The sequence below is a fragment of the Tachypleus tridentatus genome, chromosome 10 (assembly GCF_004210375.1).
Source record: "Tachypleus tridentatus isolate NWPU-2018 chromosome 10, ASM421037v1, whole genome shotgun sequence".
NCBI lineage: Eukaryota > Metazoa > Arthropoda > Merostomata > Xiphosura > Limulidae > Tachypleus > Tachypleus tridentatus.
In genome coordinates, this window is record NC_134834.1 from 153,076,579 (window position 1) to 153,093,602 (window position 17,024).

At 34.3% G+C, this 17,024-nt stretch overlaps 1 protein-coding gene across 4 annotated transcripts in view; it reads right to left on the reverse strand.

Moving 5' to 3' along the window:
• The window catches only part of LOC143230656 (fasciculation and elongation protein zeta-2-like), a 60,385-nt gene that overhangs the window by 22,965 nt on the left and 20,396 nt on the right, over window positions 1–17,024 (reverse strand). The window contains exon 1 of one of the 4 annotated variants that reach the window (XM_076464553.1): window positions 12,282–12,363. The exons of the other annotated variants lie outside the window; for them this stretch is intronic. The gene's annotated coding sequence lies outside the window, so the exon portion shown is untranslated. Of the gene's footprint in view, window positions 1–12,281; window positions 12,364–17,024 lie in introns of those variants that run through there. 4 annotated transcript variants of the gene reach the window in all.

Sequence of the window (17,024 nt, forward strand, 5' to 3'; positions counted from 1 at the left end):
CAAGATGTATTGACCAACACCATCATCCTGTAAAATGTCTATAACATCTAACATGCTTGTTACAGTGCTACTGAGGTAATGCTATATTCTGAAACATATATGTACATACTATAAGGTTTATATTAATCCAATGAGCAGCATCTGTGTATGCAAAGCCACTTTTATAGCCTGCTGAAACAGTGTCAAGCTGGCTCTGGCATGCCCGGCTGCATACTTCCACAGAACAGCTTCCAACCTGGCCTGATATTTCATGCCTGGACATGCCCAGACTGCACAGAACATTGTTCATAGGTCTCTTATATAGAAACAAAAATTTTTAGACACAAATATAAGACAAAACTGAAGATTTCGATAAAACTATACATGATGAGCAAATTTGAATGTGATTTTCATGATCAGCAGCCAAAAATCTATAAGTATAAGGAAAAACCAAAAGTGTTCAAGAAGCAAAACCTTTCTTGTGCAGTGGAATCAGTTCCAAAGAAATTTCACCACCAACAGCCATGATACGTAGCCATATGAGGGGGGAGGCAAAAACAGAAACAGGAGAGAAGTAATCTGAAGCACCCATGGACCAATTAGCATAAAATCAAGAAATCAACAGAAGATTGCAGAGGAGCAGTCTTAGCCCAGGTTCAAGAAGTTATGAACACCACAAAGATCAGGTCCTTAAGTAATTTGGAGAGATGAAGGTTCTGGATATAAGAGAAAGGGATGCAGACACAAACACTAGGAGATCACAAAATAAAGAAACCAGGACAAAAAATATAGGAGATGAAGAAATGGAAATCAAAGTGGCAAACAAATAATAGATATCTTCACTAAAAGTAATAGGATTATAATGAAAAGCTTCAAGGAGGAGGAGAAGGGTGGATAGAGAGAGGGAAAAGGTATGGTACAGATAAACAGAAATGAACAGATACTTAAGAAGAAAAGCAAAGAAGAAAGAGGGCAATCTTGAGCAGAAAGAAAAGATAAAGAGACTGGGAATCACAAGATATAAAAGAACAATGACCTAAGGCCATAGCAAAGCATGAATATAAGAAAAATGTAAAACAATACAGAGTTGGAACAGAAGCAAGTACACAATGTAAAACAAACATCATTATATAAAGGTAAAAAAAAAAAAGATAAAATATTTCATACCTGATTCATAACCTTAGCATATAAAAAAGAGGAAATATGGTACAAAAACAAAGTTGCAAACAAGTGGATGTAACCAAAGCAATATAGCACTTAAGAAAGAAAAAAAAAGCAGTATTTATTTGACTAAGCTGACTAGAAACTCAAAAAGCATGGGAACAAACAAGTTTGAACACAGGCAATACTAAAGAAAGTTTATGATCATATACCAGAGTGCAAAAGACTACAACATTATAACAATTATGTCACAGGCTGGCACAATATATGTAGACACGTATAGGCATACGAGTTTCTTCAAGACTCTTCGGCAGGTATTTTTCTCTTCAAACTTTGCTTGTGGCCTGGGAGCATATGACAAAAACATGATGGGAGACTATACTTGGGGGCTGATATGTGAAAGTGATTTACATTACAGTTGCAAACCTCAAAAAACTACTCACTTCTAAACATTTTTGTATAACTTTAGCATAAATACATGTAAATCTTGATTCATATGTTATTTTATTTAAACCTTGTGTAAATAACAATGTGCAAATTTGCTCATTTTTACATAGAAAATAGATTAATTTTTAAATTTCATTATCCAGGTCACAAAAGCAAAGTTTGAAAGGAATAATGGCCATTTTCTGTACTTTTACAACATAAGCAGTGAAGATATAACATATACTATCCAGAAACAAAATTTGTTTTACATGGTGTAATCGACAGGAGGTCAATGTTTCAACTCTGTGGTATTTCTGGGTGTTTCAAATGTGTTTCAAGTATTGAGCACATAAAGGCAATAAGGATATACATTCACAAGGGCATAAAAAATAACTGTATAATAGTGATCGACTCAGAAGAGAGATATGTTAAAAAACGTTCCTGTTTATGCTAACTACAAATGTCTCTATAAAGTCTCAGAGTCAGATCTTTACTTTAACTGAAAATTTCCTCAAATTAGTACTTGTGTGCTTCATTCACCATTACATTCCTCAATTTAATATAAATAATTTGTGACTGGCAGTAATAGTTTAAACTCCAATAGCTAGCCTACCTGGCCTGCCCATCACAACTAGCACAGATTTGGAGCAACTAATGACAGGTTGGTTAGAGTAAAGAAAGGAGTAAAAGTAAAAAACGTTAGCCCAAGGTACTATAAGTACTTTAAGTAACATGTAAGTTTAAATAAGTGAATGTGGCTACTGCTGGTGTAGATACTTCTACAGATGAGGGTAATGTTAAAGCTGCAGCAGATCAACCAGCACAATTAAGTGCACCTGGAACTATACATTTAATGGGCTCGATGAGGATGTCAAAAGTTATAGGATGCTTTGAATGTAGCTGTCAGAATATCCAAATATTTTGAAACTAAGAACCACAGGAGAAGCAAAACATTTTATTAAAGCTTATGATGAACTGTGTAAGAATCAGACTTTCAGTTTTTAGCACAGAGATTAACAGAGGAATACAGAAAGTGAAAAACACCAAATACAATTTTGACACAAGTAATTTAACTCAATTGCAAGGTAAGTCAGTTTAAGAATTTGGACACAAGTTGCAAGAATTGGGAAATAGATTACATAGAGCATACAGGTAAGTAAATGAAATAATGATTCAAAACAGTAAAATCTAATTATGATGAGGTTTACTCAGTGATACAGCTAGCAATCATGTAAATTATCCACAATGATGAGAAAACCCACTTGTAAAGAAAATTATATATTTAAAAATGGCTGGTATGGGCAGAGAAAGCCCTAGTAGAGGAGTGAACAACGTTTCAACCTTATTTGGTCATCGTCAGGTTCACAAAGAAAAAAAGGGTTACTGACCAGTAGCTGACCACATGCTTGAAGGCAGTTGGATAATTGAGTATGGGAGTACAGAGCACGTGCTTAGATGTTGGATATATTTATTATTATAGGTATAAAGGTGTTCCATCAAACTACTAAAAAACTGAATTCCTAAAACTTAACAATACATGACAAGGTCAGAGGTAAAGATAAGAGGTATTCATAAAGAAATCCATTGAATAAGAATGCATGGAGAAATGCAACCCTAACAAGAAGTGATAACGGTACGAAAAGAAGAGCACAGTAAGTGATAATATGATAAGGTAGAATATGATAAAAAATGCAACCTTTAAAACAGGGAAATAATAATTCAAACCCCCAAAATGACTCCACACTTATTGTTGGCATTAGCAACAGAGAAGGACAGCATAATGTTAAGAACACTAACAGACAGGCACAAAAAGTAAGATAGATTGGGACTCTATCTTAGGAAATGTGGAAATAGAGCATAAACAAGGTTTTATAACACTGTTAGAAGTGTATAAAAATACATTTGTAGAAGAAGGTAAACAGAATGGTCATACAAATAAACTTAAACAGAATTGTGTTGAATGACAATAAACCTATAGCACAGAGACTCTATACAGTGCCTGAGGAGCACAGAGTTGAATTACAAAAGTGTGTAAAACAGATGGTCAAACATGGAGTAATAGAGGACAGCAGTAGTCCATATCCATCCCCAACTGTATTAGTTCCTAAGAAGGATGGAAAAATAAGGCTCCATGTGGATTTTAAGAAAGTAAATGGAGTAACAGTCAAAGACACTTTTACATTATCTAGTATCCAAAAGACACTAGATAGGTTAAGTAATAGTAACTACTTTTTATCTATTGATTTACAAAGTGGATATTAGCAGGTTGAAACAGAAGAGGAAGATTAAGTTAAAACTGCTTTTGTGTTGCCTTCAGGTAAGTATCAGTTTATTAGAATATCCTTTGGTTTATATAGTATTCCTTCAACATTCAAAAGATTAATGGATTTTCTGTTATCATGGTTGCAAGATTCAGAATCCTTTTGCTACTCAGATGATATTACAGTGTTCACTGCAAGTTCTGAAGAACAATTAGAATGGTTAAGGTATGTATTTGATAGATTCCAAGAAGCAAACTTGTAGATAAAGCAAAGTAAATGTCAGTTTTTGAAAAATAGTAGAATATCTGGGTCATTTGGTAGCTGCAGATGGTTTAAAACCTTGTCCTAAAAGTGAAGAGATTTGTAAGAATTATCCAGTGCCAAAAACAGTAAGAGATATTCATGCACTTCTAGTATTTGACAGAAAGTTTATACTACATTTTGCATTGTTGGCAAAACCCTTAACTGAGGTAATCAAGAAAAAACCATGCCTTTTTAATTAATAGCTATGTATATTTTAGGTCTGTTTCACACATCATATGCAGAAAACAAATATATGTCATTAGTTGCAAATTACTCAGCTAGATTTTCAGAAGCATTATGCTTGCTTGATCGAAAAGAAGAAATGATCACTAAAGCATCTGTAAATAAGATAGTAGTTAGGCATAGTATACCCCAATATTTACAAACAGATAAAGGTGTAACTTCATTTCTAAGTTATTGTAGGACATTTGTAACTTGCTTTTCATCCAACTGCTAATGGGTTAGTGGAAAGATTCAATAGAAATTTATTACATATGATCTCTCAATACTGTGAAAAACATCAGAAAACGTGGGATGAGCAGGTTTCTTTACCTTCATTAGTATACAGAACAGATGAAAATAAGTTTACTCAAGAAAGACCATTCTTTCCATTACATTAACTCCTAGGAAAGTGAATTATGCATTACATTATGATTACAAGGCAGAACTATTACAGTGAATGTTGATTTGTTTGTTTGTTTTTAATTTCACGCAAAGCCACACGAGGGTTATCTGCACTAGCTATTCCTAATTTATCAATTTAAGACTAGAGAGAAGGCAGCTAGTCATCACCACCCACCACCAACTCTTAGGCTACTCTTTTATCATTGAATAGTGAGATTGACCATCACAGTATAATGCCCCTATGGCTGAAAGGGCAAGCATGTTTGGTGTGACGGGGATTCGAACCCACGACCCTCAGATTAAGAGTTGAGTGATTTAACCACCTGTCCATGCCAGACCTACAGTTAATGCAGTTAGCATTCGACTTAGCTAATGAACATTTAACAAAAGTCACTGAGCACACAGAGAAACAAACAAATAAGAACACTAAAACTAATGACATAAAACCAGGGTATAAGGTATTGTTATATACCCCTATTAAGAAAGGAAACACTAAACTTGAAAATTATGAAAAGGTCCTTTAAGAGTTCTTAAACAAATGATTCAACAGAATTAAAAGCTTATGGAAAGAGTACACAGTTGATATATGTTAATACATTAAAGAAGGTAAAAAGATATAAACCTTACTAGTATGAACGTACGACTGATGAAACCTAGGCAGATGATCAAGATGAGAATCTAGAAATACAAACTGAAGATTCAAGTGAGCTTGATTTATCTTGTGATGAGGAAGAAATAACTAAGGCAGCTAGAAATCCCAGAGTTAGAGGATACTAACAACATATAATCTGATGAAGTTATCATTACAGATGACTCAACTAGTACTGTTGATAATGATGTTAGTGTTTCAGTACGTGAAGATAATGTTTCAGGTACCCCAGCGATGACACAAGGTGATACAATTACCCACGACTACAACTTTAGACCATGTGGTCCTGTACGAAGTCAGCGAGAAAAGATTCCTACACCTACAGAGAAATGAGCGATTGTACATAGACCTAAACATGATGATGTAGTTAGTGTTAACTCAAATATGTGAAAAGATAGTGTATGAGACAATTATTTTTATGCATACGAATAGTAGACATATCTACAGGTTCTCCAAGATCATTGTGCTGTTGATGTTCAGAAATATTGCTGGAAAAAATGTCAGTATTGTTCTGCTAGAGAATAAGATGGGTATGATTTTTCTTGAAGGAAACTATATTATCAGGAAACAAATGGATGGTTGTCAAAGATATACCATTCCCACAGAATGTTCAACTGTTAATTCGGTTATGACAGGAACTAGTAGCATTTGAAATTTCATTCAACGTAAATACTCGACAGAGGTTTGGAAAATGTATCATATGATAAGTCAGAGAACAGCTATATTATGTTTAGCAAACACCTTACAGGAAACTACTGATTAAAAATTATAAGACATTAGTTGGATGATATCTTGTTGAGATAGAGGATCTGTTACCAGAGTTGAAATATATTAATTATAGTGTTTTGATTTCTGATCAGACTCAATAAAAAACACGGTTTAATAACTACAAGCAAAAGTGCTTTGTTTGGAACCATAACCAAAGACAATTTATATAAATTAAACAAGAAGGTAGAACATCAGAAACAGATATTTAGAGAATTGATTAATTTAACAGGTGAATAGGCAATATAATGAATTCAATAAATCAGGCATCTGAGTTACATGACCAAGATACTAGGAAAATATCTACAGCACTAGAAAACATTAATAATGCTTTGAAATTTACCAGGGTAAGACAGACTAAGCCTTATAAGGCAGGAACTGAAATGTTAGTTTTCAATTCTAGGATTCAGAATAATTTACAATAGTTATCAGTTGCAGAAACAAATAAGAGGATTAAGTTAGTTAATTAGTACAAGCTTTATATGCAGCTGCAGATAGGAAGTAGAATTTATACTTTATACTCCCAAGTAAATTGGAGAAAATATTAAACAAAATTGAAAGAAGGTTACTTACACACAGTTTGTAATTCCTACACACAGTAAAGATATTCACATGTATTATACTGGGGCTGATGTAAAAACAGCAGCACACTAAGAATGTTTATAGACGTGTCTTTGAAAGCATCCAAGAAAATGTTTAAATTGTACAGGATCATTCCCTTACCCATAAAATATTAAACCACTAGTTAGCTTTAACTATAGAAAATGAAAACCCTTACATTTCTGTTTCAAATGACTGGAATACTTATTTAGAAATAACATAGCAAAATATGTTGAAATGTATAAAAGGTCCTATTGAAGTATGTAACCCTAATTCCGGAATCTATTCAGTTCCCATGACTTGTGATTATGCTTGCAGAAATTAAGGTTAGTATACCCGAGTTATGTAAAAAGAGAGTAATTATCTCTAGGCCATTTTATTTCTATAAAACAAAGACCCCAAGAACATAGTTGTTTAATGTAAAAGATGAACTTACCCTAAATCTAAAGTGGTATACCCTAAATCAACCATAGATCAATTTGATTACCAGACTAAAGCAGTTAAATAAAGGAATAATGGATACTTTAGATTGGCTAGAAATTGTTCCATTCATGACCAAAGGATTACATTACCATCTAGTTTTAAAAGTAAAACTAAGTATGCAGGAATCCTGTTAAATATAAAAATACCCAACTGGAAAGAACTGTTAACTATTAAAGAAGCACAGAGTATAAATATAGGTTCAGACCTTAAAGAACTGACAGGCATTTTAGAGATCTCAAACTTACCCACTACAAAAATAGGTTTAAGTATTTTGACAGCATGTAGACCATTTGAGAGCCACAGCAGAAAAAATTAGGTTAAATATGTCTGTCTGATTTAATGATGATAACATTATGTTTGGTAGTGGCACTAGTAAGTATAGTGTTATACACTGCTGGCCAAAATCTTAAGGCCAATGAACATAAAGAAAAAATATGCATTTTGCATTGTTAGACTCAACCACTTATTTGAGTAGAGCTTCAAAAGATGAAAATAAAAAAAGGTAAAATAAAAATAAAAAACCTTTTTAGCATTTAATAGGGAAAATGTGAACACTATGAAATTAGCCAAAATACCAGCTGGGCAAAGTTTAAGACCATACAAAAAGAAGTCCTAAACAGGTTAGGAAATGCACAACAAGAGATCTCAGTAGTGAGTTGCACAGCTGTCATTGCGAATAACTGCAAACATTCGCTTTGGCATGGTCGATATAAGCGTTTGCAGAAGGCTGGCTGGAATGTTTTTCCAAGTGATGAAGATGGCTTCACGAAGATCGTCCACTGTTTAGAATTTACATCCATTTCTATAGACTTCCCTTGCTATCCACCCCCAAACATTTTCAATGGGGTTCAGTTCGGGTGAACACGCTGGATGGTCCGAAAGAATCACGTTATTCACCATGAAAAAGTTCTTTATCCTGCAGGAATTATGGATTGTAGCATTGTCCTGCTGAAATATCCAGTCATTTTCACATTGACGAGGCCCTTCAGTCAATAAGGATGCTCTCTCCAATATGCTAATGTAACCAGCTGCTGTTAGAGGCCCTGTATAACCTGAAGCTACACTGTAACATGGAAGGACAAAGCACACCAGATCATGATGGAACCTTCTCCACTGTTTCATGTAGAAAATGTTTCCAGTGGGATATCCTTATCATGCCAGTAACATTGGAAGCCATCTGGACCATCCAGGTTAGATTTTTTCTCATCAAAACAAAACCTTCTTCCTCTTTTCTACGTGCCATGTTTGGTGCTTCTCAACAGAGTTTAACCGAGCTGTTTCGTGATGTGAAAGAAGGCGTGGCCTTTGAAGACGTTTGCAGTTTTTAAAACCTCTCTTGTAGATGCCATTTTATTGTTCTTGAGCTGCATTCTGCATCTGTAAGAGCCTCAATCTGGTTTGACGATCAGCTGGTGTCTTGCCGGACAACCCATCAAATCCTCCTGCTTAACGCCGGTGAAATTGTCTTGAGCCGACCACTTGAAATTTTCGTTCCATGTCCCTCAGGTTCTTTTAAGAAATTTGCAACAGCAGTTTTACTATGCCCAATCTCACCAGCGATTGCACATTGAGAGAGACCTTGCTTTTGCTTCTCAACAATTCTGCTACATTCAAACTCTGTCAACTTTTTAGCCTTTGCTGTGTTTTTACCCAATGTAACACAGGAGATGTCAGTGGGAGATGTTGACAATGCTAATGCTTGAACACAAATGACTAAATTTTATTTCATTTTGTGTTTACTGATTAACACTTCCTTTCAGTATGGTATTAAACTTTTGACCAGCTAGTATTTAGGCTAATTTCATGGTGTTCACATTTTCCCTATTAAATGGTAACAAAGTTTTTATTTTTATTTTCTCTTTTCTTATTTTCATCTTTCTAAGCTCTACTCAAATAAGTGGTTGAGTCTAACAACACAAAATGCGCATTTTTTTCTTTATGTTCATTGGCCTTACGATTTTGGCCAGCAGTGTATTTTACCTGAGCAACTATCTCCAATGAAATTTTGGAAGATAGATAGACTATGTAAATTTAAAAAGAAAACCAGAACAGGGTTGGGCAACAATAGAAGGTTGTCTTAATCAGAGGCCACTTAAGTGGTTGAATTAGATGATGATGACTCATCTGAACTTGATGTAGTTTGATTTCTTATAGACTGATGACAAAATTCAAACTAGTTCAAACAGTTGATAAGGTTAACTTATCATAAAGTGAACATTATAGAACATAATTACAAGGTAACTTTAACAGAATTAGAAAAAAAAACCTTTTGAGAATCAAGATGCAAAAGTTCAAGAATTCAAAGAGGCCTAGAATGAAAATTATATTGATGATGACAAAACGATTGAGAGTCAAATGTTAGGAGAACAAGAATAGTTAGCTGGACATGATAGCAAAAAAGGTTATGAAGCAACACTACCATACAAAACTTAGAAAGACCTGACACTCCAACAGTAAAGAAAACACTATTCAAGTTAATATAGACAACTCAAGTGGAAGTGTGTTGGGCAATGAATAAGGTGCAATTAAGATAACAAAGTGCACAAGTGAATTGCCACATCTTCAGTTTGTGATGATAAATCCAAGTGATTATGAAACGATTGTGATGCACTGGGAGAATGACAAGGAAGTAGATGAGATTGTGATTGGAAATGCTGTTATGTTGACCATGTTTGGGTTTCACCTAACCTTGAAGAATATAACTGCAGTCAAAGAAAAGACAAAGCCCCTATAACAAAAGTTGAAGGGTTCAGACAAGCAGAAGTATGTTTTGTGAAAGCATTGGCCATCAATGACATCTACACAAGATGGACCAAAACCTAGTTTTAAATACCATTCCCAAAGGGAAATGTTATCTGGTAAAGACAACAGATACATAAAGTAGTGTATGGCATACCTGCACAATTTACAATAGGGAGAAGGAAAATATAACTTCCTGGGCTTATTTGGCATCTGCTCTAATATAAATCAAACTATACCAAGATCTATTCAAAAGGACTGCAGAAGACAAAGCTTATCACTCAACTGACTGGTGTTACATGTTTGAACCTTGAGAACTTTGGATGACCAGCATACAGACATCTGACCCTGTGATAATTACTTAAAATGCAATTATCACATACAGCCGTTCGAACACTGTGCTAAATGAAAGGCCTATGCACTATAATGAATGGATCCTTAATAGCTATAAATCAGTGTTTCATTTCTTTCACAAGTTCTGAAAACAAGAATATTAAGAGAAGAGAGATTGACTAGAAGACCTGAGAAAGAAGATGTTGATTGATTGTCATATGATGTAATTGTTAAATGATAGTAACCTATCTGTGAGATAGTGATGTTAATTTTTATGGTTTATTATATGAAGTAACTATAAAAGTATGTATGATATAAGAAAAAAGAAGCATATTATTGATCATTATGATAACACTATTTGTGATTAAATATTATAGAATGTGTTAACTGTTGTTAAACATAATCACAAGCAAGGTATGATTGATTAATGTTTAGTTATGGTAGTAGAAATGGAGTATATGTATATATGCATAATAAGGATGAATTTAAGTATGAAGATGGTTGAAGGGTAAAAGGAGTAAAACTAGTAGTTCCTTACTCAGCTAAGGATTGGTTAAAAATGGTTTTTCAAAGAAAATATTGTAAATATTGCCCAATGTAAAAATGGAAAGGTGGAAACAGAGAGGTTTGGTGATAAAAATTTCTAAAGGAGAGAGGAATGAAGCATTTGTGGCATTTTTGGGCAAGTACTGAATAAATATAGGCAGAAAGGAAAAATGTTATATATTTCCATAAAGGCATAAAAAATAATTATATAATGGAGCTTGACTAAGAAGAGAGAGATGTTGAGAAACAATCCTGTTTATGTTAACTACAAATGACATAATCAAGGTCATGAAAAGGGTTACAAAAGCCTTATTAGAGAGATGAGAAACGTGATTGTTATCTACAGTCTGGTGCTGCTATAGCAGTGAGGAAGCAAGGGCAGATGTGAACATTATCATGCACAAAGTTTCCAAGACAGGAAATAAGTCTGAATTTTGATGTGGTATCCATTTAAAAAGTATGTATGGATACAAGTAAGAAGGCTGCTGAGTTACTGACTTTATCTACAACCAATGAACAAATGGTTGTGGTTCTGGTCTTGAGAATTGCAAAACAATCAAGGAAAAAAAAAACCTAAGTGTCAGTCTCTACTTGCAGATAGTTGTGTACACTACTTGGAAGATCATAAGAATGCAAGAAATTGAGGCAGTTATGAAGTTTTATTCTCATAAGCATCTGTACTAGAAAATAATCTCACTAAATATTTGTGTTATTGGTGTTTGTTTTCATTGTGAAATCCTGCACGATCTATATATGTGTATGCATACAAACACTGTGCAATACAAAATAAATTGTAATAGTTTTAAATTTACTTACTCATTAAGATATATATAAATTTTACTTTTTTTTTGACATCGGCTGAATCTTGATTTCAACACTAAACATTTTTCATCATTAAAACGTGGATATTGAGAATGATCGAAACATTGTGCCTGTATTAAAAATAAATCTCACTGTAAAAGCTGTACCTTATATTAAAAAAAATTCATATAACTAAATTAGCTGTATACATTATAATGTATTGCCTCCCATAGTCATTCATGCTCAGCTTGTCCACAACAAAAAGTTTAGTGACTAAAACAGCATTATTAGCCAATCAAAAAAATTAACTTTTCCAAAAGTTTCTGGTTCTGCTTGGTAGATTGTACCAAAATTTTACTTGTCCAAAATAGTGTTTTTTTAAGCAAAAATATGGGCCAAAGAATACTTTTAAGAGGGATTCAAATTTTTGAGTTTATAGTTAGGGAATGACTCAGGTAACTAATTTTTATTTTATTTTTCCTGATGACAATAAAGTTATTGGCTTAACTGAAAATCAATTTACAAAACTATTTGAAATTATACTCAAGACTCTCATTTTGAGTTTAATGAAAATATATATGATCAAGTTAAAGGTGTGGCCATGGGCTTACCACTTGCTCCCATATTAGCTAATTTGTGTTATCACAAAAATAACTGGTTTCAGTCCTGTCTGTCCAGATTTCAGCCTTCAGTCTATAAGAGAAATACTAATGACACTTTTATTGTATTCAGAGAACACAGCCATGTGAAAAAGTTTCAAGATTATTTAAATTATAAACATAGAAATATCAAGTTTACAGATGAAGAACAAAAAGTGTCCAAAATTACCTCTTTTAGATCTAACAGTCTTCAACTTGAACAACACATTTGAAACTAGATACCACCACAAAACATTTTCTGACCTGTTCTGTCATTTTATCACATTCATGCCTGTTTATTTAAAATTAATTTGATAAGGATTCTAATTCATATAATCTGGAAAATTACCAACTATTATTCTAATTTGCATAATGAAGGTATGAATATTAAAACATATTTCATTTATAATTCCTTCTAGCAATAATCAATACATTTTTTAAATATTAGGCATTTCTATAAATCCAATATGCGAGTAAAGATTAAAGCTCCAAAACCCCAGACTTAAACATTCCCAAACGTCCTATTTACTTTGTGTTACACTACATCAATTCTCATGGCATCAAATTAAAATTAAAAAGCAAGAGCCTTCTGCAATCAACAAGTTGACCTAAAAGTGAGCTTCAAACTGAACAAATAAAAATGTAAATTTTTAAAGAGAAAGTACCTCCTTCATACAAATCACTGGTGGTGTATTAACACGTATCCATGAGGTATGCAAGGGAATATTGGGTAAATAGCAAGAAACATAGTTACCAGAGTTAAAGAGTATGTGGAAAACTAGTACTCCAACAACTCTGGAGCCTGAAACCATTTAAGCAAAGACTGTAGTTGAAAGCCTTATACTGATAACCTCAAAATAATAGACTCAGCAACAAACAAAAAGACATTAAGAAAAAAATAAGTGTTCAAAACGTGATGTCAAAGTTAAACAACCAGCTAATAACACCAATGTATCTCAGATTGTGACTGTAATAAACATCACACTATCAAATGTCAATATCTATCTAAAATGCATTCAAATAAAATCATCCCAACTGGATTCCAAATGAAATTACAATCAAGAGACATCTAAAATCTTGCTTCAGCACTATTATAAAGGGAGCATTTAAATATGATGTCTTTTTAGCCATGAGAATAACATTATGGTTCCAAACAGTGGTGTCAACTGCATTATGAAACACATTGAGTGTACTACAGGGAATGAAATGACATTAACAAATATTTTACAGTGTAGCAGCCACAGTGTAGAGCCTGTAGGAACACCAGCCTCAATAAGAACACCAAATGAGTAGTTCGGAATACAAATTGTCATCATGCAGCCACAAAGAAAACTTCAAACTCATCAGATGAAGGGGTGAAAAACTTATATTAATGTATATGTTTGTAAAGATTTCCTTTCTTTCAAGCAATCAAAATGTTTTTCTCACATTACGAAAACAAGGGAAGATCATCATGATCATGGTTAAAGGATTGATCTTCTGTTTTGGGTGACCAATGTATTTCTGATAGATACTTACCTCCTTTCACAAAATAACTTTACTTAGTTAGTACTGCTCTAACAGTTCAAATTTTCAACACTCACCACTAGCCTTTCCTATTCTGCTTCCACAAATTTACATGTAAATGATTATGCAGCCACTCTCTACCAACAAGAGTGCAAAAAATACCTGATTACACCCAGTGTCCCTTCCATATTTGCAGTTATGAATCACCCCAAAACTGCCGAGAATACCTATGCCACATATTGCTGAAAGTTAGGAGGCAAGGATGGGTGGTAAATGTGAATGGAAGTAAATAGATATCAGAAGTACATTTTCAGTTTAGAGAAATATTAATTTCTGATACAATATTCTACCACTACACACATAACAGCTAGAATCCAACAGTGAACTGGTGGATGACAAGTAAAAAAATAAGCCCCCATTAGGTAGAGCCGTAAGAGAGACCATGAAGTGTGCAACCAAAAAAAAAACACCACACATCAGTATGAGACTGACTGCACTTTACCTAATCCAGGTAAAGAGATCGACACCTCTGGATAAGTAGCTGGAACCCCCTGAACCAGAACCTAGGTGCAAAAAAGTTCCATTTCTCCTAATACATAGCAACAAATGAAGGACAAATGGAATGAGCTAAATAAAATGCTACCCAACGTGAGAAGACGCATGTCTTCACCAGGCATGATAATGGAGGATATGAAATGTAGGAAACAAAACCAACAAATGTGGTTGAGTAAAAAGTAATTGGAGTAAGCAAGGAAATCACAGTTAATCAGGCCAGTTAAGCAGGAGCAATTGAAAGGTTTTGCATAGAATGGTATGGATGAGACACTAGCTGATGAACTAACTGGATTGAAAGATAATATAAAGGACTTTGTTTGACCAATCCTGGTTGAAGGCATCTATAGCCAGAACTCAAGGATGTGAAACAGGGAATCAAAACAAAGGTAACTAATGAATGATAGAGGTAGGAAATGCATCAATATGAGCAGCACTCCACTGATCACAAAGCCATAAAAAAAAAATGGATGAAGGGACCACTCTGACAGAAACAATTATCTGCTGCAAGATTGAAAGTACCTAGCATGTGACACTCCATTAAAAAAATGTGATGATAGTGGACCCAAAAGAGAAAATCCAAAGGGAGAAAACAAAAGAATCTCAACCAGATGCTCCATGACAACTAATACAAGCTATCACTGTTGTACTGTTAGAATGGATAATGACCAACCGATCTCTAGAGATATGAAGGAAACAATACAAAGCCTGACAAGTAGCAAGAAGTTCAAGGATATTAATATGAAGAGAAAGGACCTCCACAGACCAATGGCCCAGAAACACTCAGTGACCAACACACACACACACCGCCATTAAGGGATGAATCCATGAACAAATCTAAACCTGACCACATGGAATAAAGCAGAATGCCTACTGAGGTATGAGCCTTCTCCAACCACCATCAGAGACCATCTATAATGTTAGAAGGAAGAGTAATGGGAGTAAAGAGAAAAGAAAACAGGGATTCTGGATAAGGAGGGGAGGAATAAGAAATTGGAGTACAAAACCTTTTGACAATACTCTGTGAACCAAAAGATCAGATATAAAACCAATAAACAAAGGCCATCAGACAAGTTCCCACCAGATAATCATCAGACCCATTGTTGGCAGACCATGTGTCATTGTGAAAAAAAAAATGAATTATGGCACCAAAGGAAGAAGGAAAAGGTCCAAACATCAAAGAAACTATGTTTGCAAGACCATAACATGCAAGCCAACATTCCAAGAAACCTATTCATAGTTCCTGTAAATAGCCTCTGACATGAGATGGATTGAGATGAGATACTGCAACAGAAGTTTTACAGTAAGACAAAGACAGGAATAGTGGGCATCTATTAGATGAATGGGAAGTTCAGGGCCTGCTCCCCCCCTCCAAAAACAGACAGAACCAAACCAAACAATTTTTGGTCCAGATAAGGACAGTTTGCCCTATGATGAGAGAGAGAGAGAGCAGACTGATCCGTAGTCCATGTGGATGAGGCATACTAATGCCATAACTCAAGTGGAAGGCAAAATGCTCAGTGTGAACATTAAAATAATACAATGGGGGTTAAAACTTAATGAAGTTTTGAGGCAACATAATGTAAAATGGAAGGGAATGGGTCATAAGAAACAGGAGAAATAGGCAAAAAAAATCACATACCCAAAAAATAAAATCTGAAAATGCCAACAATGGCCGAACAGAATCCTCAGACAAGGTGTGTGAAGGCAAAGCAAATTCTGGGTGGGAGGTGGAAACAAAAAAGTGAAATCCTCATCTAGTATGCCCAGGATTGAAAGGTTCAGAAGGAAATGAGGCAACAAGAGAAGACAAAAGTTATCTCCTATAATGCTCAATCTCCCTGCAAATAAATGCCAATAAATTTACCACTGGATTGCCAGCACCTGTGTCCTAAGTATGGCTTAAGACAAATTATATGTAACTAAAGTGGGAATGTGAACTTTGGAATTCACACTTGATATCAAACAAACAAGTTAATGATTTGACAGTTTTAAAGTAAATAAATGTTTTCAAAATTAAAGTGAAAACTGCTTGAAAATAAATGAATTAAAGCATAAGTTAAATCAATCTGTGTAGAACTGGAATGAAAGAAAAACATCTGAACTTGAACCCTGCCAAATGAAAAGCTTTGGTTTGGAAGTGATACATAGGAGTCACACTCTTCTGTTGGTGGAGATGTGATGCATGAGACATGTTGAAATATTTGTTTCCAATGGGGGAAGGGATGCAGAAGACTTGTGGCATGCATTATAAAAAGTTCACACACAGAAGGAAGCACAAAGCTGAAAAGACTAACCTTATAAGCAGAAGAACATACTATTTTGGAAGTAATACTTAGAATCATATTCAGAAGTGTGAAGGCCAGTTAACAAGCACAGAGACTTTAGAAAAATCTCTCTGAACATATGTACGAAGTAAAAGAAACATTGGTAAAAAATTTAAATATGTAGAAACAGACAATGTACTGACGAAAGGAGACAGATTAGCTACACAAGAAAATAAAAAAACATCACTGGCCTCAAATGATAATGACAATTTGTCAGACAAAAGATGCCAAACTGTCTTTATATGACAGTAATTAATTGTTTAAAATACAAGCCAGATTAACTGTAAATAAAATACAGTAACCAAATGTCTACAAGAGAAACTAGGGTGGC